Source organism: Martes martes (genome assembly GCF_963455335.1).
Source record: "Martes martes genome assembly, chromosome: 7".
Taxonomy (NCBI): Eukaryota; Metazoa; Chordata; class Mammalia; order Carnivora; family Mustelidae; genus Martes; species Martes martes.
In genome coordinates, this window is record NC_137894.1 from 125,807,602 (window position 1) to 125,831,832 (window position 24,231).

At 39.6% G+C, this 24,231-nt stretch overlaps 1 protein-coding gene across 14 annotated transcripts in view; it reads right to left on the reverse strand.

The window, feature by feature from the left end:
- NRXN3 (neurexin 3) overlaps positions 1-24,231 on the reverse strand; it is a gene marked incomplete at both ends in the record, with an annotated part of 1,490,367 nt that overhangs the window by 316,461 nt on the left and 1,149,675 nt on the right. The window lies entirely within an intron of this gene.

Consider the following 24,231-nt stretch of genomic DNA (forward strand, 5'->3'; position numbering starts at 1 on the left):
CATAGAGAATGAGAAGAATATAGTCTTAAATCTATACAAATGCATTTGAAACAGGAAGACTAGACTAAAGGAAGGGGTAATTGACTAAAATAAGTTCTAAAAAGAGACAAAATAAAAACTTATCCATTTCTATAGATGAGACTTGAGCCCCCTTCACAAAAAGCAAGCACTTCGTCCCAAAAACTTCACAGAAAAATCATTCCACCCCTTAGCAAATTCCAGTGCTAAGTAAATTGTTCAAGAGCATATAAGAAGAAAAAATAATAAAATGTTAGCAGCAAGAATCCAGCCCCACATTATAAGTAAAACTTAAGACTAATGGGATTTCATTTAAGAATTCAAGGACTGGGCCATTCACTGTTAGGAAATGAGAGGTGTACATTTCCCAAAGCCAATTTCATGACTATGGGAGAAATACCAAGATGACTCTTACTAAGGTCAGGAACAAAGTTAAGGAACAAGGAACTTGGAATATCATTATTATATTATTGTATTGGATTATTAGACAATGCAATTAAATAAGAGATACTAGAGATATAAAAACTGGTAAGAGAGCAATTAAATTATTTGCAGATGATAGGATTGAAGGAGTTCTCAAAGGGAATACAATAACTGTTACCAACAGGATTCTATAAGGTGACACAGAAGAAAATCAGCACGCCTTAATCCATGGCCTTCACATATACAAACAGCTCATTAGTAAAGGTAATGAGAGAAAAGACCCATTTATAATTATGCATAAAGAAGAAAAAAAAATTTAGGAATAGAGTCAATAACAGAATGTTAGATTTCTATAAAGGGCATATACTAAAATTTAATCAAAAGAAGTGACATATCATGTCCTTGAATAGAAAGATTCACAAAGGACATAAAGGTTACAATTCTCTTCAATTTATAAATTTCAATATAAAAACATATACATATGTTTTTATTTCATATGTTTTATATGACATACATACATATTTATACATATACACACATACACATACAGACATACCCTCTGTTAATCCAAACGAACTGATTCTAAAGTTTATATATTTTTTTTTAAATAGGAAAAGTTAGGAAAACTCTGAAACAAAGAGTGGTAAGGGAGAACTAGCCCTCCTCGATTGTGAAATCCATTACAGACTCAACAATTTAAAAATGCATATTGACAGACAAACCAACATAGCAGAATAAAAGTCCAGAAATGGGCCCCTAACATTTGGGAAGTTAGAAAGTCATGATAGTGGCTTAAATGGGAAATGATGGTCCATATAAACAATGTTATTGGGATAACGTGGAAGCCATGTGGAAAAATATATCTTGGATTAACATTTCATACCCTAGGCAGGGATAAAGACCATATATGTTAAAAAAAATTAAAAAAAAAAACAACACATACTAGTGCCAACAGAAAATATGAGAATTACTTTATAACACTAGGAGGTGAAAAGCCTCTTTTCTAAGACTCAAAACAGAAACCATAAACAACAAGTTTGATAATTGCACTAGGTAAAAGAAAGACTATACACAAAATCAAAAGACAAAAAATGGGGGGAGAGAGGGGATTGGCAGCCCACATCACAGAAAGTTAGTCTTCCCAGTAGAAATGAATTAAAAAACAAAACCAGCAAACCAATACTAAAGTGGGCAAACATATATCAATGGAAAATTCATGGAAAAGATTTAAAAATGACTCTTAAACATAAAAAGACATAGAACCTTACCAATACTAAGAGAAAGAAAATGAAACTGCACTGAAATGTCATTTTCCACATACCATATTGGTAAATTTCCAAAAGTTTTTTTTTTTTTTTAAGATTTTATTTATTTATTTGACAGACAGATCACAAGTAGGCAGAGAGAGGGGCAGAAGCAGGCTCACTGCTGAGCAGAGAACCCGATGTGCGGCTTGATCCCAGAACAGTGAGATCATGACCTGAGCCAAAGGCAGAGGCTTAACCCACTGAGCCACCCAGGTGTCCCAATTTCCAAAAGTTTGACAACACACTCTGTTAGGAAGCTGTGGGGTAGCACTTTCATTCATGGATGACAAGCTATGAATTTGTATATGAGGGTATAAAAAGGGCATTTTGGAAGTATCTCTTGAAGTCACAAATGCATACACTTCCTAATGTAGCCATTCCACTTTTAAGAATGTATCCTACAGATCGACCCAAACGGGCATAAAAATAAGGCACAAAGAAGATTAACTGCAATACTATTTGTAATAACAAACAGCAGAGAAAAAGTTAAATAAATATGGTATGTTCATGCAATGAAATAGCTATAAAAAAAGAAAGGATGAGGAGGTTCTCAATGTACTCATATAGAAAGATACCTGTGATGTATGAAATGAAAAAAACAACATGTAGAATGTTATATACGATATGCTGCCAATTGCTTAAAAGAAGGCATGATGAGAATATAGGCTTGTATTTTCTTGTATATGTGTAAGAAAACAGTGGAAGCATGCAAATCCAATACCTGGTTGGTTTCTTGAGCAGAAGGACAGAAATGGGGAGAAGCATTAACTATTTTTTTTTTTTTGGCTTTGGCAACCATGTTATTACATAATCAAAAATTTAAGAAACTGAACTAAAAACAAGAAATCTCCCATCGTAATACCTATGAGAGAGAGAATGATATGAATGCAACACTCCCCAAGATGCAAACGCATCCGTCCACCCAGTCTCTCGCACCTTGTGGCTCCCCGAACACTCTTATTAGCTGAGCAGACGGTGGCAGTGGAATTTTTAAAACATATTTACAAACCCTTGTGTGCCTGGAGAGCACCTGTCCAGTATCTCCTTTCAATCTGCCTAAGGCAGTGACTGTGACTGAGGTCGCCTAGACAATAGGGAAAATTAACTCTGCGGCAAACTGGAGGCCCTCTGACCCCAACGGATTATTGCCATTTGCTCCACCTGTAGTACTCTGGCTGTCTGGAGGCCACTTGGGGTGGGCCAGCTGGTTCAGCCTCCTCCCCGAAACCAACCTTCATTAAAGGGAATGCTGATGACTTAATTGATCTGCAAAGACCTAAGTTTTGTAGTTCCTTAGAGGAAAAGAGCCAGACACCTGGCTCACTGGAGTTTTAAATGTTCTGTCAATTCAAATAGGTCTCTCTTCCTTTTAGGAGTGGTGTAAGCTTGAAAGGTCGGAGTCCATAAGGCGCTTTCCCTGTTGGTCTACTTTATACTCCTAGCCAGACTTCTCTTTGCATAAATGTGTTTTGAAAACAAACAAACAACAACCACAACAAAATCCCCCAGAAGGGAATGCGCATGTATTTTATGTCAGCCTAACCAATGTGAACTGCCCTCTGCCAGAGTTTTCCCTGAGAATCAACGCGGAACTGCTCACTTATCTGTCAAAGTCATTCTTCATTAATGGGAAAAGAGCCCTTGTTTTTCATACATACCTCAAGGTACCCTGTAATGGCAAAAGATTCTTGGTATATAGAAGTTTAATTCTGTAAAGTACAACAAAACACACCCAAAAGAAGAAGAGGAATAAGGAAAGGAAGCAGAAGAAGGAGATGAAGAAGTGAAGAGATAGGAAGCAGAGGAGGAGGGAACCGAGTGTGGATGGAAGCATGTAGAAGAAACTAGCCCTTATAACTGGGGACAGTGTAGGTACCCTGATGCCCCATCTTCCTTAAATGAAAGCCTTGTTGCCCCACCTCCTGGGGAAGTTGTCAGCAGGTGGCTGATGCTCTTGGCGGTCAGCCTCAGTTGCCATGGCCATTCTTGCCCGAGATCACCCTACTTCTGGAACCACCCATCTACAGAGACTGATCATTGCAGGAGCCCCAGAGCCTGGCCTTCTTGGCCCAATTTGGGACCATTCGCAAGGGCTATTTATTCTAGCTCCAGGGCTGCTTGTGTGGTTGGCTGAGCCCGCCATCCTGCCTGGGGCAGCTCACTTTCTCCCTCTGCCCCATCTCACTTCCTTCCTCCCCCTTCCACATGAATCCATCTCTGGACTCTCCTTAATAAACATCCTGTACGCTAAACTCAGGCTAGAAGTCTGTTGCTCAGGAGGGTCCACGCTATACAAGAGGACAAAAGTGCTGGGCATTTTCATCTCCCTCCCTCAGTCCTAGAGCACTCTGTCTCAGGCCTTATCATCTCTCTTTCTTTTTAAATGAAGAAAACAAAGCCTAAGGGGGTTAAGTAATTCTCCCTGAAGTCCATAATGAGTCCACTGTGGAACTAAGATTTAAACCTGCAAATACGAAACTATAAAAACATCTATTCTTTGCATTCCATCACATTGCTCCCTAGAGAGAACCCGTGAGATAAAAGGCATCATTCCAGACTCTCTGGAGAGAAACAGTCCTTTCACTACAAAACAAGACCTGTTTTGTGTTCTTCCGTGGAAAGCAGCAGTACCACCATCATTGGGAATTTCTTAGGCTGAGTCTCCTACAATTACCTTACCAGGTAAGCATGGTTCTAGCTTCAGCACGCAAGGTAAAGCCATTTGACTCGAAAGCTGAGATATAAGTAGTGATTTCTATTTCTTTACAATTGGAATTGACTAAAATGTAAAACCAACAGAATGGTCAACGAGTCTCCAACACAGAGCATTTGTCTATACGTAAGAAATAAGTTTAGGTTTCAAGGGTTATTATTGCCAAAGAAAGGATGGAGATGTTCTAGGCATCTATTTCTTTAATGGACAATGGCTTTAGCTCACAATCAGGTAATAATGGGAGGAGGGAGGCACAAAGCAATGATGTTATTTTTGCGGTCCTAAATTGAGCACAACAATGAGTAGAAATCATTTGACTTGCAGTGGAATGAACTGATAGGACAGTGAAGTTCTAGAATCTTTTAGAGAAAGGCCTAAATTTTAACCCACAACTGCATTCCAACAATGCTTCTTGGTTTCTCCACTTACCTAAGATTGGGATTGGATAGAATTGTTGGAGAAAAAAATAAGTATTTGAAGATTTGAAGGAAGACTCTTAGAAGAAAGAAAAACAAACACAAAAATAGATTATATATATATGTGTGTGTGTGTGTGTGTGTGTATGTATTTTTTTCTATCAATCCCTTAATCTTTCCTGATTTAGTCCTATGAAGTAAATGGCTATTTAGAACCAGGTTTCATGATGAAACACCCTGTGTATTTGTGCTGTATTTTTATATATGAGTTTGCTCTATTTATCACTTTATGATTGTATAGAGTACCTTGGAATGTAAATATTAATTTATTGACAGAATGATATTTTATATTACTAGACAGCATTAAATTTAAAAATATCCCTAGGTGCTGCCAGCAGGCTAGGTTTCTTGTAATCCAGTGACTAAATGGGAGGTCAAATTATTTTGTAGAATTTGCACCCATAGTCCTATGATTTGGTGGCAAGAATGTTATCAGCAAAGCCATTAGTGCCACAGTAACCTCTGTCTTTGCACATTTGCAAATTACAGATTCACATCCTTGCTCTGATTAGCTCCTGAAGTGCTGAACAAGAACTTGTAATTATGCACTGCAGTCCACTCTCCTGACAGACCGACATTACAATTTGTATCCAAGCCCATATAGCTACAGAATATAAAAGTACTATTGAATGAAATTAGTTCATTTGGATCCACTTGCATTAATGGAATGTGTCATTTGTATTGGAAAGCTGGTTTTGTCTTTTATTCGCTGCCGCACTCAGTGCTAAGGACAGATTATTCCCTCAGTGTACCAGACTGAACAATCGCTCTCCCTTGGAGCTCATGGCATAGGGTGGTTTAGTGGGGAGTGAAATGTCCTTGGAGCCAGAAAACCTGCTGTCCTGTCCTGAAAGCCCCACCAACTCTTTTGGTAACACAAGACAGGACTTCTCATACCTAGATACGTGAAACGAACAAACCTCCCTCACCACAAGAACCAAGAAACACATCAGATTCCAAAGAAACTGTCAGATTACAAAAGAGAATTTCTGATGCTCTGGAACCCTGAGAAGAAAGTGCAGTGTATGAATTACTAATGATTCATTCATTGACTTTTCTTCTGCATACACCATTCATAGGGGATTATACCCCACATGATCCAGCCAGTCTAGGCTTATTTAAATCGTTTTACTTTTTCTCCTATGCTACTCTGGCTTCATTCCATGTTAGTAATTTATCTGCAAAATCTTATGCATTATCAATTCTCTTCCTTTTGCTAAGACTTGAAATGTTCCATGATGTTTCATTAGATCATTACAGATGGACCCGTCAGGATATATTCCCCCCCATCATTTTTGGAAAAGTACATAGGTGCCACGCCATATAGAACAGATTATACAGATCTAATTTCTAATCTGTGGGTGTTTCTGTTCTAGATGAGATGGATGTGGAGCAAATGGAGGTGTAGCAGTGGTGGCGAGGAACAGAAGAATTGGGGACAGCACATCCAGGCACCAGAGTAAACATTAAACACACCATTCAATATGGCATGTGTGCTACAGGCTCTGCTGTATCCCACTATGTGGGCTAGACTGGTTTGGCCAATTCACCAGCCTCGAAATAAGCTTTACCATTAAGTAGCATTGCTTATATCTGGAAAAAGTGGCTTTTGTAAGAATTATAGGAGAAATTTTATTGTTTTTGAACTGAGGCTTAAACATCAATCTGTCAGTTAAACTAATATATTCTATTTTTATGCTTTTATAACAGTAATAGTAGATAGCATATTATAGAAAGCTGATTCTATGCCAGTCACACTGTTTTGATATATGTATCACCTCCTCCTAACAGTCACCAGGGGTAGGTCCTTCAATTATCTCCATTTTATAAAGAAATGAGATTAGATATATTGGGAGGATTGTCCCAAGATGGGACATAATTTCTCCAAGCAGGCTCTAGAAGCCACACTCTTAACAACCACTGGTGTGAGTCCTTATAAGTTACAATTGATAAAACTATTACAGAGTTCTTCTTTGGGTGTCATTTTTAAAACTTCCATAAAGTAAAAACACTGGAGTAATAATTTTGTTTAAAGTTATTTACTCTGAGCTTAGAAAGGCCATCCCGTTGAAGCAAGAAGTCTGAAGCCAGAAAACAGGATTTGGAGTGAGGCACAAACCACAGACCTTAAGTACAGGTCAATTCACTATCGCATTGAAGGAGTAGGTTAAACTACTAAAGGGCGGAGGTTTGCAAAGATTGAAGGAGCTCAGTGTTCAGATTGAGAGAGGGGGGAGGTACAGATTGAGATTAATTAGTAAAACAGTTACATAATAGGAAGGAAACCGAGGCTGATCAATTTCAAATCAGCACCACACCCAAGAGCAAATCGTCTGCCTTGGTCACCTGGGATGGCTGGTGGTAAAAAAGTCACTAGAGGTTCCCAGACTCTGCCTCCTTTAAAGCATGCAAAACAGGAGGAGAAACAGCCCAGAGAGTCCAGGGGTCCTGGAAACGAATGTCCCTTGTGTATACTTGCCTCACCTCCTGTGTGCACTGGTGTGTCAGATCTTGACCTTTGTGGAAGGAATGTTCTTGGGCTTCTGTTTGCATCTCCAGCAGCTGTTTCGGAAATAATTCCCTTGAAGATGTGCTGGGGAGTAAAGCTTCAATACAAATTTCACATCACTGTCCGCACACTTTTTTTTCCCTCCCACTTGCTGGGTTTCCAATGGAATGGATCAGACTGGCAAGAAAGGTAAAGGAATCAGACAACCCTTCTGTGGTAGCACTGGGTTGGACTTTTCTGTTTGCTTCTGTCCTCTTGTGTTTGTTTGTTTGTTTTTGCTTACTTCCTTCTACTTAACAACATAATGAAGAATCCTTCCAGAATCTAGAACCAAATACTCTTCAGTTGTTCACATTCTTCCGTAATCAACTCAAGACTGGGCAGAGGGGACATTGCAACGGGTCTCTTGCTCAACAGCTATGGTTTCACTATGGGGCAGAGCACATGACAGGAACACCAACGAGGCAGGAAGAAGACTTATTTTTAATCATTCTCAGCCACCTCGCCCATTCCAGACAGCCCTGCGACATAGCTAAGCGGGAACAGGTCTTATTTCCCAAAAGGCCTCGGGGATATATCGGCAGGGAACGGTTCGTAGGCATCCTTCAGAGACCAACGTCGAATGCTTTAGGTGGAGTCAATGCATCTGTCAGGCTTTGGGATATTTCAAAAATGTGTCTCTCAATCCCCACCTTCTAATTACATTCTAGATAGTCACCACCAGTCAAAAACTCTGTTTGGTTTATTTCTCCGTCCTCATGCTGGCTACTTCTGGCCAGGTCTGCGTTCCTCTCCAGCCTTTAGGTTCTCAGTTACTGTGAAGGGCCACATGTTTGTGGTAAACATTACCTGGCTGGGCTCCGTTACTTAGGATGTTCTCTACCTAGGCTTCTCACGAGCCTGTCAACATCCCTGCTTTCAGATAGACTGGATTCCTGAATATGTGTGTGTGTGTGTGTGTGTGTGTGTGTGCGCGCGCGCGCGTGCGCGCGTGCTTTCCTGATCTCTCGCCCAACTGCCCATTCCCAACAGCAGGCAATGCATCTCCACTTAATAGTTCAGCCCTTGCCCGAAATGCAATGAATCCCGGCTCGCCCTAACTAGCCCTCTTTTCTCAGGAGACCGTTTTGACAGCGGTATCATTTAACCTTAATGCATGGACGGTGAAGCCCCTGAAAACTTCTTCGGCAAAGGGAAAAGCAGCTCTGGTTTATCCTCACATGTTTTCTCCTGGTAGGCATTTTTCTTTGGCCAGGCCAACTGGATCTTCAGCTCCCTGAGGACTGTGCTGGAGGTATGTGGGTCTTTTGTCTCTGAGCACTGCACACCCCGCAACAGGCGAAGGTTGGTGGGGAGCTACAGCAGAACCCTGGGCTTCCCATGGATGTCTTCTTTCATCTTGGTGGAGGCTTCTCTGTTTTGTTTTCTAAAACCTTCAGTTCAAATCAATCAATCAATCAATCAATTCTTTAGTTCCATCGACTGAGTCTCGGACACACTCAGTTTTGCTCTACTTTTGATCTTGGACCATCTCTTCAGAGAAGGAATTCTCTGGAAAAAGGAGTTCTCTGAAAAATCTAATGAAGCCAATGATGGATCTAATGGCCAGACTGAGCTGATCATAAATCCGCACGCTTTTTAAGAAAAAAAAAAAAATCCCTTTGACTAGAATGGCAAATAATGTGTTTCATAAAAAATGGGTTATTATTTTATAAAGAATCTGATAGTATTTAGCACTAAGAAGATATTCCCAAATGGCCACAGGGCTATGGTCGGAGGAAATCATAGGATGCTGGGAAATATAAATCTGTCTAAGTTAGGTATGATTAGTCCCATGTAACAGATGAAGAAACTGAACTGTCAAGAAAGAGCTTCAGGAATTTGTTCAAGATCATGCAGTTCATAAGTGGCAGAGCATAAAACAGAGCCCAAAGCTGGTTGAACTCAAAGCCAGAGCTCTTATTTATTTAGTTTTTTAAGAGTTTACTTATTTATTTGAATCAGAGAGAGAGAACTATTGGGGGGGTGTGGGCAGAGGGAGAGGGATAAGAGGGAGCCCCTGACACAGGCCTCTTTCCCAGGACCCTGGGATCCTGACCTGAACAGAAGGCAGCTGCTTAACAGACCAAGCCACCCAGGGGCCCCAAAGCCAGGGCTCTTAATTACTCCCTAAGACATGCTGATGACAAAGTATTTACTTACTCTAATACAGTGATAAAGAATGCAAAAAAGAAGTCTTTGAGTCATAATCAAAGTGAAAGTGCATCGGCCCAGGCATCTCAACAAAACATCACAAATCTTAAGAGAGAGGAGTGGGGTTAATTTTCTATTTTGTAGTTCTGTATAGGCAAGTAGGCCTGCCTTGTTCTTTAGAGAATGAAGACTAGGTTTAACAGCCACACTAAGAGCAGCTCTTACACCCCCGCTCCCACCCCAAGAAGACTTAATCTAGAAACCCAGGGATGCAAAGTACTGCTGGGGTGTGTTTGGGGGGCTTTGACTGAGGCAAGATCAGTTAAGATAACTGAAACAGGGCAGGCCTCTCACAGTTAGATACCACATGGCTCCGCCCCATCCAGGTGGAAATCTTGATGTATTTCTTCCCCTCCTTTCTTCTCCTCTTCCTCATCCTGGTATATTATTAAGTACAGAACCAATATTTTAGTCAGAGAAATCATTTGCTTCCATCTGCAAGACTTTTGCAAGGGGAACGCCTTCCCAATTCACTAATATCTTATTGTTTGTTTTACCTTCTATTTTGAAATAATTTTAGATATATGACGTTGCAAAGCAGTACAGAGTTTCTGCGTACCTTTCATCAACTTGCTGGTTGCAAGTCACACCAAACAGGTAAGAATCACATGAAACTTAAAGATAGATGGGCTAATCTAGGAATGAATGCCTTGAAAAGAGGCTGTTTCTTCTGAAGTCTGTTCTATTCTTCTCTCCCTGTAGCTCAGTGTCATTTTCCCTTCCAGGTTAGCTTTGGTTTTAAAAGTCCAGTACTGTAGGAATGATTATCCTTGTATTTTTAGCTGTTCACAGAGCCAGAAGATATCTTCAGAATGTGTTTCTCCTTTTTAGAAATCTGACTCTATTAGAGCTTTTTTTATCTTTCAGTTTGATGCTCTGAACCTTTATATCCATGGGACTATATCATAGACCTCGTGGAAGAATTAACCGCAGAAAGTCACTATCGGAGTTTCAAAGACTGGGCGGGAGTAGCTGGAAAGAATTTTTTTCCATAGCTGACATATAAATAAGCAGCCCGAATTCTCTCAGACTTTCTCCCCTTAGGAGATCTTGTTGGTAGGAGAGGTCTGGAAATGGAAGAGTGATTGACGTACCCTCCGAAGCAAATTAAACATGCAGACCACAGTTTCATACTAGAGCCTTCCCTCAGACTTTCCCCCAGAAGACATGCTAAGAGGTGTCTTAAAGGAGGACTGGAACCAGAAGGAAAATGTCAAACAGGAAGACTAAGAAGAGGAAAAAAAAAATCAATACCACCTAACTTGGGTAGGGGAGTAGAGAAAAGGGGACCAGAAAAGACAAAAATTCAAAATGACAGCAAAGTTTCAAAATGCCATATAATGAGGGCCATGGGGTAATATGGGAAGGAGATTTGTTTGTAACAGGTTCAGGATAGTCTCATCTTATTCGTGAGCCAATTCTAAAGATGATCATGTGAATTAGGGTGATATCTGTGAAGCCCAGCAAATATAGTTCCTGAGTGCTTGTTTTGACAGCATTGTTATGAGCTCTTGGCCAATAAGTGTATGGCCAAGGAGTATGTTCAGATAAAATGGTTATTCAATGGCTTGAGAAGAAAGACCCCTATTTTTTCAGTCACTTACTATGGTGGACAGGCCCCGGTGATTACTGTAGTGGGCAGGCTTTCTGGTATTCACTGCCTTGCATAATCATTTCCCCTTGGGTATGGAGATGTGCTTATAATCGATATTGCAAAGCTGTCGGGATGCCCCTCCTGTGATTATCCTACATTATATAAGCCTATATCTTGCTAGGAGTCTATTGCCGGCTTTGAAGAAGCAAATTGCCGTGTATTCTTGGTTCGTTGAAGAACCAAGCTGCCACAAGGAAATAAAATCTGCTAATAACCTAGATGAGTTTGGAAGCAGACCCTTTCCCAGTTGAGTCTCCAGATGAGTTGCTGGTCCTGATATCTTGAGTACAGCCTTGTAGACCACAAATTTAAACTGTGCCCACCATTCTGAACTATAGAAAATGTGAGATAATAAACATGAATTATTTTAAGTCACTAAATCTGTAATAATTTGTTACACAGCAATAGAAAATTAATACACGTATCAAATGCCCAATTTTCTATACTACATGTTATGGGGCATAAGAAAGTAATATGAAACATCTGCTCAGAGAGCACTTCCAATTACTAGGAAAGACAAAGTACAAACCAGAAAGATTTTAAAAATTATGGCAGGTAATATATAAAAGTGGTTAGCTTTTCATTATAAACAGTTTCTCTTCTTCTTGGGCACATCTGGGACAACATTTCCCAGCCTCCAGTGAAATTACAGGTGGCCACATGGTTGAGTTTATCTAGTGCAATGTGAATGGAATTAATGTCGGCCACTTTCAGGTCTAGCTCATAAAAATCCCATATGAAGGTAGTCATGTTCTCTGCCTTCCCAAAAACTGGATTTAGACTCAAAAATCCCCTGAACGTAATGCTGAGGATAACAGTGTCGCTGTTGGCCAGATCCCAGAATGACAGCATAGAGAAGAGGACCCCATTTCTTGCCTACTGGAACAATGTTGGACTCCATATATGAATGAGATAAATCTCTTTTATGTTTGAGCAATTAATACTTTGGGGGCCTATTTGTTACAGCAGCATTAGTCTTCCCAATTTTTCACACCTTTCTTTTAGTATAATTTGGTATTTCAAAGTGAATTAAATATTATGAACACAGATAAATCAAAGTGATGATAATTTCACTTTTTGCTTTTCAAGCTCCAAAGATACAGATATACCCTATAGGGAAAGAGGGAGGAAAATAGGTTTTATATTCTCTTGCGAATTCCTGATTTGTAAACCAAATACACCATCATGTCCAATCTGAAACACTTTATAATTCATCATGAAACATCCCAAATGTGTAATAGTCTTTTTTCCTTAACTTCATTTTTAGAGGCAAAAGGTTAAATGATCTGTGGACACCAACAAAAGGACAAAATTGAGGTTGAAAAGTTCTAGTGTCGGGCGCCTGGGTGGCTCAGTGGGTTAAGCCGCTGCCTTCGGCTCAGGTCATGATCTCAGAGTCCTGGGATCGAGTCCCGCATCGGGCTCTCTGCTCAGCAGAGAGCCTGCTTCTCTCTCTGCCTCTCTGTCTACTGTGATCTCTCTCTGTCAAATAAATAAATAAAATATTAAAAAAAAAAAAAAAAGTTCTAGTGTCCCAAATCCTATCTATAGTAACAAGGAGGAACAAAGTGATGATTCATGAGTTGAGTTAATCCTGGTAGACTTCTTGGGAGAGGTAAGTTCATAACTTAGTTTGGAATAAATAAACTTACATGATCTGGTCTAAGCAAACAAAAGACTCCTTTTGGACTGTGAATGAATGAGCACAAGTCATTGACAGAACAACAAACAATCTGGCTTGGATGGATGCAGTGGATCACATTGAGAAGTAAGGAGTGTAGAGATGAAAGGGACTAGTTGTGTTATGTATATGCTTGGTCTTCATCTACTAGGGAAGCCATTCAAAATCTTTCCAGAGAGGTAATAGAGTAGAAATGTATCTTGAAACAATTGATTGGGTACCTGGTAGAAGAGTACATTATAGTAGAACCATACAGAAGATAGATCCACCAGGAGGCTACTGTAGAATTCCAAAAGTGAGATTCAAGAGCGTCCAGATTAGACTAGTTCCTATGGAAACAGTAGTTTCATATTTACGAAAGGAATGGAGTTAGAGAAAACAGGCTAGTAGAGAGATTGCCCTGGAGGAAAAAAAATATCATTTTTTAATTAATAGATTGAATGAAAAGTAGAGAAAAAGGAAAATACAGGCCCCTTGAGAAGTTTCAAGTGCTAGGGAATAGGTAGATTGATTAATTGCATTACTTCTCTCAGCCACAATGCCTATGCCCTATGTTCCAGGCAGTCTGTGAAGCACAGGGAATTCAAAGAGTAAGACTTTGTTTACCCCCTGAAGATCTCCCAACTGAATGGGCTAGAGTGGCAGGGAGCTGTCACAGGGATATCAGTAAATTATCATGGGAAAACAGAAGGCGGAACATCTGATTTTGCTCATGGGCATCTGAGAAGTCATATCAGAGCAGATGACATTTCTATTAGGCTGTAAAAGACTAGTCTAAATCTTCCACAATTTCTTTCATGAGTACTTTATAGTTTTCTGAGTGTAGATTCTTTGCCTCTTTGGTTAGATTTATTCCTAGGTATCTTATGGTTTTGGGTGCAATTGTAAATGGGACTGACTCCATAATTCCTCCTTCTTCTGTCTCATTGTTTGTGTATAGAAATGCACTTGATTTCTGTACATTGATTTTATATCCTGCCACTTTACTGAATTCCTGTATGAGTTCTAGAAGTTTTTGGGTGAAGCCTTTTGGTTTTTCTACATAAAGTATCATATCTGCAAAGATGGAGAGTTTGACTTCTTCTTTGCCAATTCAGATGCCTTTAATTTATTTTTGTCATCTGATTGCTGAGGCTAGGACTCCTAGCACTATATTGAACAGCAGTGGTGATAGAAGACATCCCTCCCATGTTCCTGACCTTAGGGGAATAGCTCTCAGTTTCTGACCTTAGAGAAAAAGCTCTCAGTTTTTCCCCACTGAGAAGGTGATGGGTAAAGGGAAGGGTATTTCTGGCCAAGGACTAGCAAGTGCAGAGCAGAGCAGAAAAGTGTGAAAGAGTTTAGTTGTTTCTTTCTTGGTAATGAGGTCACTGTGGAGGTTAGGATGGGTCAAAGGATGGGACAGTGAGGAATCAGAGAGGTAGATTTGCTTCAAGAAACTCTGTAAATCATATGTATGCTGTTATCAAAGAGGTTTTGGGATTTCTTTCCAAACTGTGTTATCAATTTTTTCATAGGCATACTGGGATCCATGACCTTTGAAAAACTATATACCTATCACATATATCCAGAAACAAGGGTCGTAAAACAAAAGTCAACTAAGGGGGAAACGTAAACTGGATATAATAAACACAGGAACAAAATCAGAAAGAGATAAGTAACTACCAAATATTATAGAAGAAATCTATGCATTGACAAGTGAAAACCCAGTCACTTAAACTCTAAAGAGCTGTGACTACAAATTAGAGAACTTAAACAAATGGTCCAGCAACCAGAATCTAGCAATACTGTATCACTCGTCTGGGTGGTCTCTCTGATCATTTGGAAGGAAAGAAGAAGGAAGTAGCTTCACGCGTTCCCACCTGATTCATTCTCTTATACCACAAGTCAGTCAATCTAAAGTCTGGTGACCAACGAGGCATGAGCTCGTGAGAGGCTTGAAGTGAAGGGAACTGAGTGAGGAAAAAGTAAGAATGATAGTGGCAGTGTGCAGAGAAGGTTTAAAAACCAAGCAGGCTACTTTAATGGGGGTAGGGAAACAAAGATCTACTTCCTTTTTGGGTAAGACAATGGAGACCAAAATTAAGTAAAAGGAGGTAGATACACCCTCAGGTCTCTTTCTTTTGAGTCCTGGCCAAAAGAGGAGAGCTCAGGCCAACTGCACAGAACACAGAGACAGACTAGTTTAATGTCAAAAATTGATGGCTGCAGAGAGAGAGAGAGAATGAGAGAGAGAGAGAGAGAGAGATGGACGACTGCTTCTAGTTCTCTTGTGTTTTCTTACTTAAAGACAAAGAACTCTTTTTTAGACTTTCAACTACTCTCAGAACTCAAAGAGGAGCATCAAAGTCCCCCTAAAGGCAGAATAGGCTCAGATAAGAGAAAGGGCACTTCTCACTGTGAACTCAGAGTGCCCTCTCTCTCCACCCCTTAGGGAAGTAGAGGACAGCGTGCATGATACTACTGAGAGGGAGGTCACCTTTCCATGTTAGGAGGAAATAGTGGGCATTTTAGCTTGGCTTTTCAAAGAGGATTTTATTTTATTTTATTTTTTTAATTTTTTTTTTTTCAAAAAGGATTTTAAAAGGTAGTCTCCCTCCAAATAGCTTCTCTTCCCTCTGTTCTCTTACTTTCAAAGTGTCAATTCCTTGAGTTGACCAAGCCATACTTGAAAGTGGTCAATAAGTACCATTCACCGAACACACAAGAATCAAATCCTAGGGGGAAAGGCAAAGAAAGACAGCGTCCTTGCTTTCACAAGCCTCTTTTCTCAGAATCCCCAGACGTTAGATCAAATATATATTTGAAGATACCATTCAGTCCTTTGGCTTTGCAACTTAAAAATAAAAAGTATCAGACTTTTTTTTCCCCCCAACAAATTCTTAATGTAATTTCAAATACCAAACAGGTAAAAATAGAATGTGGGGAATTCTAAGCCCCACCTTCTGACCAGCCCAACCTCTCCCAACTCCACTCCCATTTCCAGTGGCCTCCCAGGTTCTCCTACTGAACCCGGAATCTTGGAGAACACAAACATGGTTTTAAAGTCACCAATTCAGTCTAATCTGTTTTTGTTTTGTTTTGTTTTGTTGTTATTGTTGTACATAAAGAGGAAACAGACTTGGAAAGGAGACCGATTGATGTAGGAACCAGGGAATGGTGACCTGAGAGATTATCAGGCCTGGAGTTAGGAGATTTAGTCCAAACTGTTTCTCTAATTAACCATTTGACTTTGGCAAGTCCCTTAATGGCCTCTGTTCCTTTATTTTTATAGTTCTCAGTTTATAATGGATGCTCTCCAATGGCCCTCCCAACTGTAATATTTTAGAACTCTGTTACTTTTTCTATCCTTAGCTTTTGTCAAAGTGGACCTCACAATGTGAAGCATTCAAATGCTTTAGAAGTAAGGTTGGTTGAGCTTAGCTAGTGAGGCAGCTTTGTTGACAAATGTCATTAGGTCTACATGCGTTGTCGTAACATTGACAAAGGGGCATGAACTGGCAGCCTTATTCATTCAGCTTAATAATAAAAACAGAAAGACGTCTTCATCACACAATACTCCAACATGGATTTGCTCTTTCAGAGTCCCAGGCAGTGGGTAATGGGAAAATTCAATGTGGGAGGTACTCTGAGCATTTTAATTTCAGTTTAATCAAAGAAAGACACATAGACATTACTCTAATCAGGAAAGCATGAGACATATAAAAACCTGCTCAATATTATTAGCACCAGGCTTCCCAGTCTTTTGTTAATGACCAGATCATCTAGAGAGCTTATAAAATATATAAATCCCAATGCCTGTGAAGACCTTTGATTCATAGGTTTGGGGCATATTTTCATCATCTGCCACAATTGATTCTGATTATCTGTTAAGTATGGGAAACATGATGTTAGTGCAAACCCTCTCTGTCTTTTACTACTCGTGGAAAAACAAAAACCAAGACCAATATTAATCATGTATCAGTCACTCTGCAAATCAAAGCTTTAGTGATTGCCAGCAGTCACTGGCAACAGGGGAAGAAAACTGCCAATGGGTTTATCTAAGATATCTTATGAGAAGGTCCCTCTGAAAAGCACACATGTGGTATATGTTCAGTTCTAGGATATATGTATTTTTAATATCTTCTCTGCCATTTGACTGCATATAATTGACCTCACTGTAACCTACAGAGGAGGGAGATTTAGAAGCAAACCAGTATGACAGGGAAATGGCCCAATTATGCTGAGCCTTGATGTTCTCTTAGCAAAGCAGACACAGACAGCATGCGAAGACACAAAGGGAAGTGGGAGGCGCTGGGAGAGTGTCGTTAGATGAGGGAGATGAAAGGACAGCAATTATTCTAATCATCTATGGAGAGGGTACAGTAAGCCTTCCTATAATTGCTGAGTGATGCATGAAGTCAATAATTTTAACTGGCCTTTAAAAAAATTTTTTTTCTAGAATGAAAACTAATTTTACTTTTTACCCCTTGGGCTAGTGAAAAGTATTAATCACTCCCCCATTAAACAGCAGCCAGCCAAATCTGTTTCAATATCCCTCACTCAAGATGAAGAAGACCAGTGATTACCAGAGACTCATGTCCAGTTCTGAATATCTGTTTTATTTGGGCGAATGGTCATTAGACTCTGTATTGATTCTTGTGTTTTGTTTTGCTTTTTTTCTCTCTCCTTTTCCTCCAGATCCAATGTCTGCTAAAATCAGTTTCCAAGATTTTGAAAAACTGACCGTAAGAAAAATCCATCTCTGATAACTTGAAGATAAATACCTGTAAACTAACTTTCTTGTGAGCAGAAACAGGAACACTTTTCTTTGTATTCTCAAGAAAATAGTCACGTAAGCCTAGATACATAACTGCTACTAAGAACAAAAATACTTTTGCATTGCATTAGTCGTGTATTTACTTGATCCTCCTTCCAATACACATATGTACTCACACACGCAGTTGGCTAACGTAACTGCCAGAATACCAAAAACAGGAGCCTGGAGAGAAAACCCTCCATGCAGGCCTAATGAGTGAAGAAAGGATGAAGAAGGAGTGAGTGAATGAACGAACCAATTAATCAATGCCATTGCTTTGTACCTAAAAGCAAAATTTTCTTTTGGAATTTGTGCTGTAGGTGAGGGAGACTGATAAAATGGAAAACAGGTTGTCAGAATTGTACTGGTCACTGTTTCTAGACTCTATACACAGTCACGAACGCATTCATCCTTTCCATCCCTTATTCCATCCTTTTTTTTTTTAATTTAAATTCGATTAGCCAACATATAGTACATCATTATTTTCTGATGTAGTGTTCAATGATTCATCAGTTGTGTATTAACACTCAGGGCTCATCACATTACGGGCCCTCCTTAATGCCCATCATCCAGTGACCCCATCCACCTACCTACCTCCCCATCTGGAACCCACAATTTGTTTCCCAGAGTCAAGAGTCTCTCAGGGTTTGTCTCCCTCTCTGATTTCTTCCCATTTAGTTTTCCCTCCCTTCCCCTATGATTCTCTGTGCTATTTCTTATATTCCACCTATGAGAGTGAAACCATATGGTAAGTGCCTTTCTCTGATTAACTTATTTCACTTAGTATAATACCCTCCAGTTCCATCCACATCCATGTAAATGGTGGGTATTCATCCTTTCTGATGGCTGAGTAATATTCCATTATGTATATGGACCACATCTTCTTTATCCATTCATCTTTTGTAGGGCATCTCAGCTCCTTCCACAATTTGGCTATTGTGACATTGCTGCTATGAACACTGGGATGCAGGTGCCCCTTCTTTTCACTACATCTGTATCTTGGAGGTAAATACCCAGTAGTGTTTTGCCACCTTTTAATGACTGTACTTATTAAGCATCTATTATGAGTCAGGCACTATTTTAAGGTGCTGAGGTCAGAGTAGTGATTTAGTGAAATCAGACCACCTGTGTTTAAGCCCTACCCTGCCATTTACCACATGCCTGACCTTGGATCCATTACTGAGCCCTCCTCTGCCTTCTTTCTCACTTGTAATATAGTCCCCCCATCACTGGGTTAGAGTAGTGAGTAAGTAAATGAATTAGGAGAGGCAGAGTGCAGAGAACAGTGTCTGGCACCTGGGAAGGGCTCCGTTCATATCATTTGCTATTATTATCAGTACTAGTCCTCCTCCCTCACTGGGCTGTAACTCCTTGAGGGTTTCATCCACTCTTGGATCTCTAGCACCTAGCCCAGGGCCTGACATTGGTTGGCGTTTAAGGGATGTTAGCTGAAAAATCGGAATTCTACTTGGAGCCCCATAGTCAATCCAGTAAACAAATTTACTTACATGGTTTTAGCCCTGATTTTAACCCATTCCAAAATCAACATTTGGGTTAAGGAACACTGCTCATTAGGCCTATCAGTCTAAACACAGTATAATTATAGCAAAGGCTGTTTCATCCAGTGTTCTGTAATTGGAGCTTCCTATTCACTAGCACTTTCCCAAATTCCCACAATAATCACTGATGTTCATAATGACAGCCCTGAGGCGGTGCAAAATCCTTTCGGATAACCAAGAACGGTAACACCATGTTCTGTCTAGCTGAGGGCATTTCACTGTTTTCTTGGTCTTTGAAAATATGTAATCCCTGGTTGTTATCCATGGGGAATCTCTTTTCACCAGAGATCAGATTTCTTAGAGTACACTACCCTTTGATCAGCTCAGATAACTGTTTACTATACTCAAAACCGGATAACCAAGCTTACCCATAATCACATGTGTGTGTGACACATAATTGGGTCATAGCCTGGTTCATAAGGGGAATAATTATATGATTTTTTTTCCTTTCCTTTCCTTTTTTTTTTAGTAGAAAACTCTATTAGTTCTTCTATCAAAAAAGCACTCCTTCTCCCAGATCGCTGGATCATGGGGATCGTTTCAAGGTAAAAAAAAAAAAAAAAAGAAAGAAAGAAAGAAAGAAAGAAAGAAAGAAAAAAGGAAAAAAATCCCAACACTGCTCAATGCTTTCCCTCAAGTATTTTAAATTTCAGTTTACAGTTAATCCCTTTCATTTCAGTATTTGACTAATTGATGGAGATGACACCTTTTAAACATAAAATGACTGCTTTCAACCCTAATCATTGTGTTTATGGCTTTTTATTTATTTATTTATTTTTGCACGTGCCAATTTAATGTGGGTCGGGTAGGAATAACATTATCATTGGAAAGATCTTTATACATTATCTTAATTATTGAAAATCCTGATAACTGAATGGAAAATACTTGGAAAAGTACTCTGACTTACTGTTTGTGCAACTCCAAAGAATTTTCTTATTGACTAGGTGCTTCAGTTTTCTCATCTGTGAAATGGTATTAACAACCCATCATACTTCATAGAATTATAATGATTACATGTTAAAATCTTGGAACAGTGCCTCGTATATAGTAAGAAGTCAATAAATGTTAGTAATAAATATATAATTTGCCCTTCAATTTATATACCTTACAAGAGTGTTGGGACTTTTGAGGGTCCCTTGTAGTTATTATATAGTGATCATTTCAGATTGTTAGAGGAGGTGGAGTTTTCAAAGAAGGAGAAAAAGGAGGAGGAGGAGGAGGAGGAGGAGAAGGGGGCATCCCAGCTGCAGCTGCCCCATCTGCCTGCTGCTGTATCAAGATCCTGAATTCAGAACTCTAACTCAGTATGCTATCTTTGTTCCTAAGAGAAAAGGAAAGTGCCCATTTATTCCTTCCTAACGTATTTCTCTTTGAAGTGGAGGTGTATGCCTTTTTCTTTAGTGGAAGGAATCTCAGTTGCCTGGTAACAAAGCAGAAAATCAATGGCAAGCCTGGCCTTGGCAGTCCCAGTACCCTTCATACCCAGGTCCTCCATTCTAAAGAACACTCCTTGGCCACCGTGTCAGCTTGCAGATTCTCAAAGCACTAGGCTCCAGTGGCAGGATGCCACTTAGAGAGAAAGCAAGGCTAGGCTTCTTCTAAAAATTCTTTGTAGTAATGACTGAAATAACACCAACATGGAAATGAGGAGTTCAGAATAGCAAGTCCCCAAGCCTACCTTGTCCCCTTATGCCTGTCCCCTATGAGCACTAATAGAAATGCCTGGGACATTCTCCAGTGAAGCTATAAGGGGGTGATACCTCTGTTATTCTCTTTCTAGGTAGCTTTGATCCCCCATACCCAACATATTTGGTCAAGTGAACGGAAATATACACATAAACCATCCAGTGCTTATGGCCAACACAAAGTACTCCCATAAACCCACACGTGTCTTCTACCACTGTCAGGACCAGGCTGCCTGGTGAGCCCCCCCGGCTCTTCCTGTTCTAGCCACCCCCTCCTCCACATTACACGCATTATTGTTCAGGTTTGCATTTTATATTTGCAATCTCTTATTCGTGTCTTATCTCATCCGATCCTTAAAGTAACTCCTTGAGAAAAGAGCGGATATTATCTCTATTCCAAAATACAAAGAACCACCCCCTCTAGAAAGTTTGGAGCTAAGATGTTAACTCAGGCATTCTGATGGAGAATGCAAAAATTATTCTACTACCCTATATGGATTTCCTTCATTTTTTTATAGACAATAATAACTATAACAAGAGCTAATGCAGAGCACTTACCATGTGCCAAGAGACTGTTCTATGTGCTTTTTGTACATTTATCCATTTTAATCTTCTATGACTCCTATTTTACAAAGGTAGAAACTGAGGTACAGAGAGATTAAGTGATCTCCCTAATGTCATACAACTAAAGTAAGGATTCAAATCCCACCAGTTGGGATCCAGAGTCCGTGTTTCCAAGCCCCATTCTATACTTTGTCATAATGATTAATGAGAGGGTAGTTTGGTGAAACTAGAAGAGTAATTTTGGATAATCTCAGACTTAAGTGTGATATACACCCCTACCATGTGACCACATCAATACATTTACAATGTGTGATGCAAAAATATCCAATGTATAAATTAGAATCAACAGCTAAGGAAGTGATTGATGCCCAAGTTCAGTGGAGAAAAGAAAGATAGGAAGGATGGTAATGATCTAATAAATATACTTCCAGATAGTTCTTTCCATTAAAAAGTATTTGTGGGGGCGCCTGGGTGGCTCAGTGGGTTAAAGCCTCTGCCTTCAGCTCGGGTCGTGATCCCAGGGTTCTGGGATCGAGCCCCACGTCGGGCTCTCTGCTCATCGCGGAGCCTGCTTCCTCCTCTCTCTCTGCCTGCTTCTCTGCTAGTTGTGATCTCTGTCTGTCAGATAAATAAATAAAATCTTAAAAAAAATAGTATTTGTGGACTGTCACAGCTTGGAGTATATTAAGGAGACATGAAGAATAAATGAAACATCGTATCTTGGGCTAAACCCTAGAACAGAAGAAGAACCTTAGTTGAAATATCAGGAAAATCTGAATAGAGTCTACAATTAATAGTATTATACAAAGGTTAATTTCTTAGTTTCAGTAAATATACCATAGCTATATAATGGGTTAACACTAGAGGAATCTGGGTGCAAGGTATAAAGAACACAATATCGTCTTTGCAACTTTTCTGCAAAGCCCAAATTATTTGAAAGTAAAAATTTTAAGAAAGTATTTGTCGGTGAAGTGTATTTCAGACTACATTTATCAACTGTCCTTCCCCAAAGCAACAGCTTCAATCCCTAGTTTTTTAAAATAATTGACTCTTTCCTATGTATGTCTTAAAAAAAAAAAAAGATTTTATTTATTTATGAGAGAGAGAGAGGGAGAATGAAAAGGAGGAGGGGCAAGCTAGGACTCCCTGCTCAGCAGGGAGCCCAAGGGGGCTGGATGCAGGCCAGTTCCAGGACCATGAGATCATGACCTGAGCCGAAGCCAGACACTTAACCGACTGAGCCCCTCCTATGTATTTCTATTAAATATTACCCTTTTTGGTCCCTTGCAGAGAAGATCCACCCTAATGATATTCCCTTTGCTTTCTTCATGCAAGGCCTCTGCGAAAGATGGCTTTGGAGGATGATTCCATGTAATGAAACTGAAACTCACTTCTCCCTTCTCTTGCTCTCTGCACATAACCAGTTTTCAAGTTTCTGGAGGATTAGTTGAAATTCTGACAGAATAGAAACAGTCTCCTCAGTCAGCCTAAATGCAGCCATTTCTCAAATGAAACCGGAAGTTAATGAAGATGGCAGAATCCATTACTTATTTTTTGTGTCAGGATATAAATCTTTTGATGTAAAGATAGGATTCTGTTTGTTTTAATTATCTGTATTTTTAGGTAAACCATTTCAGACTCAAATACAGTCAAATCTCAAAGAAAAATCTAGTAAGAGAGTAAGTACCAGATTTCAAGTATGCATTTCACACATCCTTGTTAACTTTGCAATTAGATTCTTCTTGGGTGCATTCATTGAAGACACATTTATTGAGCACATACTGTGTATGCAAGGATGGACAGGACCAGGACCCTGTCTTTAAGGATCATGTCACCTAGCAAAAGGAACTGAATAAGAAAGCAAATTATGACACTTTGACACTATCCCGAGTATGACCAGCATTTTGTCATTCAATTCAGTATAGATATTTTCATTAACTAATACAGACCTTGTGGAAATTTTCATTGAAATACAATGATTATACTCTCCTTAATTTCAAACTTGGTAATGACCTATTGTGTCAAAACAAATTCCACTGGAGATTTTAAGAAATGAAGAGACTCTTGATCCATCATTTAACATATTATTGATGGATGGGATAGCCACTTTTACACAGTCTAAGAAAGCAGGATATGTCATAGCTGGAGTAAAATCCGCACGCATTCATCCCACAGTAGAGTGTATTTCAGGCTTCATTTATAGACTACCTTTAGAACAACTTCAATCCCTCTGTTTTTCCCCTCAATATTTGCCTCTTTCCCATCTACACAGATATGCTGGAAGGAATACCTCATTTGCTCAGATGTTTTTGGATGCTTGCCCAATACAAGATTTTAGCAAGCATCTCTCAAGAAGACGTTGTCACCGCTGTAGCTCGGTCCACTTTGTAGGCACTGCTCTGGGCTAAAGCCCTTCTGTAAATCTCTAAATCCATTCTGAATATACAGCTTTCAAGCTTTCAGATTCTATTCTCTGGCCCTGAATTGTCTGTTGTACTCATTAATTACCTTTTTGTGAAAGAAAAAAGAATAAAAATAAAAAGAAATCTCTCTCAATTTCCCTAAAGCCCCAGACCTTTCTTAGGATTCAC